This window comes from Lampris incognitus, unplaced genomic scaffold, assembly GCF_029633865.1.
Source record: "Lampris incognitus isolate fLamInc1 unplaced genomic scaffold, fLamInc1.hap2 scaffold_83, whole genome shotgun sequence".
NCBI lineage: Eukaryota > Metazoa > Chordata > Actinopteri > Lampriformes > Lampridae > Lampris > Lampris incognitus.
In genome coordinates this window covers 70,001-72,500 of record NW_026611583.1, presented here as the reverse complement: position 1 = coordinate 72,500, position 2,500 = coordinate 70,001, and positions in this window count along the sequence as shown.

Here is a 2,500-nt window from a genome sequence, read left to right as displayed (position 1 = left end):
CCCGTCAAAGTAGTCCTTCCACTTCGTAGCACACTCTCCTCGCTTGGCAGCACATTTCCATCTGTATCTTTGATCGCCCTAACTTGTCGCACATCCTCGGCAGCTCGGTCTCTCTGTCTAGCCAATCTGTACAAGTCTTTTTCTCCTTCCTTAGTGTCTAACCTGTCATACAGCTCACCGTACGACTTTTCCTTTACCTTTGCCACCTCTCTCTTTGCTTTACGCTGCATCTCCTTGTACTCCTGTGTACTTTCTTCATCTCTCTGACTATCCCACTTCTTCTTTGCCAACCTTTTCCTCTGTATACTTTGCTCTACTTCCTCCTTCCACCACCACCACCACCACCACCACCACCACCACCACCGCCAAGTCTCCTTGTCTTCCTTCCTCTGTCCCGATGACACACCAAGTACCTTCCTAGCTGTCTTCCTCGCTATTTCTGCAGCGCTTGCCCAGCCGTCTGGCAACTCTTCACTACCACTCAGTGCCTGTGTTAACTCCTGCCTGAACTCCACACAACAGTCTTCCTTCTTCAACTTCCACCATTTGATCTTCGGCTGTGTCTTCACTCGCTTCCTCATGTTGGTCTCCAAAGTCATCTTACAGACCACCATCCGATGCTGCCTAGCTACGTTCTCCCCTGTCACCACCTTGCAGTATGCAATCCCTTTTACATCGCGCCTTCTACACAAGATATAGTCCACCTGTGTGCACTTTCCTCCACTCGTATACGTCGTCACCCTGTGCTCCTCCCTCTTCTTGAAATATGTATTCACCTCAGCCATTTCCATCCTTTTCGCAAAATCGAACACCATCTGTCCTTCCACATTTCTCTCCTCGATTCCATACCTTACCATCAACTCCTCATCACCTCTGTTCCCTTCAGCAACGTGTCCATCGAAGTCCGCTCCAATCACCACTCCCTCCTCCTTGGGTCCCCTTTCCACCACGTCGTCCAACTCAACTCCAGAATTCTTCTTTTTCGTCCATCTTACACCCGACTTGCGGGGCATATGCGCTGATAACCGTCAGCAATACACCTTCGATTTCCAGCTTCATAATCCTCACTCTGTCTGACACTGTGTTCACCTCCAGCACGCTCTTGACATACTCTTCCTTCAGAATGACCCCTACCCCATTTCTCCTCCCATTCGCACCATGGTAGAAGAGTTTGAACCCACCTGCGATACTCCTGGCCTTACTCCCCTTCCACCTTGTCTCTTGTCACCTTTCTTCTTTCCATCACGTCAGCCAGCTCTCTCCCTTTACTAGCCATAGTGCCAACATTCAAAGTTCCGACTGACTCTCACCTCCACACGCCTACCCTTCCTCCTCTCTAGCTGCCTCTGGACATGCCTTCCCCCTCTCCTTTTCCTTCGCCCAACAGTAGCCTAGTTTCCACCGGCACTCCGCTGGTTAACAGTACCGATGGCGGTCGTCGGTAACCCGGGCCTCGACCGATCCGGTATGGAAATCTTATTTATGATCCGCATATTTGATTTGGCAAAGATTTGACGCCGGATGCCCTTCCTGACGTAACCCTCCGCTTTTGTCCTGGCTTGGGACCTGCACTAAGAATGCACTGGCTTGTGCATCCTCAGTGGCTGGGTTGCACGCTTTTCTATGTTTGCCCCTCACTTTTGTGGCGTGAACTATCAATTCTAGTAATACAGGGGTGTTTATGTTAGGTATCACAGACACACGCACACGCACAATATATGTCCAAAAGTATTGAGATAACTGACCATTACACCTACAGGAGCTTTTCTGACATGTCATTCTGAATCCATAGAAACCCATATTCCACGAAGCTCCCGGCGCACAGTTTTTGTGCCGATGTTAATGCCAGGAGAAGTTTGGATCTCTGCAGTTATTGAGTCAACAGAGCGTTGGCGACTTGAGTTGCTGTTGTCCCTAAAGGCTTGCACTTTTCAATAATATGATGATATATGAAGCATAGAGAGTAAACGGGATAGATACCTTTTGAACAGCACCCTGTAGTACAGCACTTTGAAGGTACATATGTCGTCACTTGCTGTAGTGGTTTTTACTGATGGGCGTGGCCAGGTTTTCAGAAGCCTCTCAGTTGTCAATGTGAGAGCCAGGGGACGCGTCTGCCGTACGTTTAGGGTTAGGGTTAGGTGATTTCTCTGGCAGGGCTGGTTACAGTAGGGCTGCTTACACCACACCCCGGACTGGATTTGTTGCGTGTTTGTGTCCTGATCGATGGGCCAACTTAACACGCCTTCGGAGGGTGTCCGCCGGCCGGCTTTGCCGGCGTTCGGGCGGTCGGTTCCTCCGGTCTGGCGGATCGATGTCCTTTATTTAATGTTCTTAGTGGCGAGCGGAGTGCGGAGTGGGAGGGGCTCTACCGCGTAGTCGTCCTCTCCGTTGCACAGCTCGACAGCGTGCTCGGCGGTGCTCAGCCGGACCGTCTATCCCAGTTGCTCTTCCACGGCTCCCCTCGCGAGGCTTGCCGCCCCCCGCCCCCCCCCCCCTC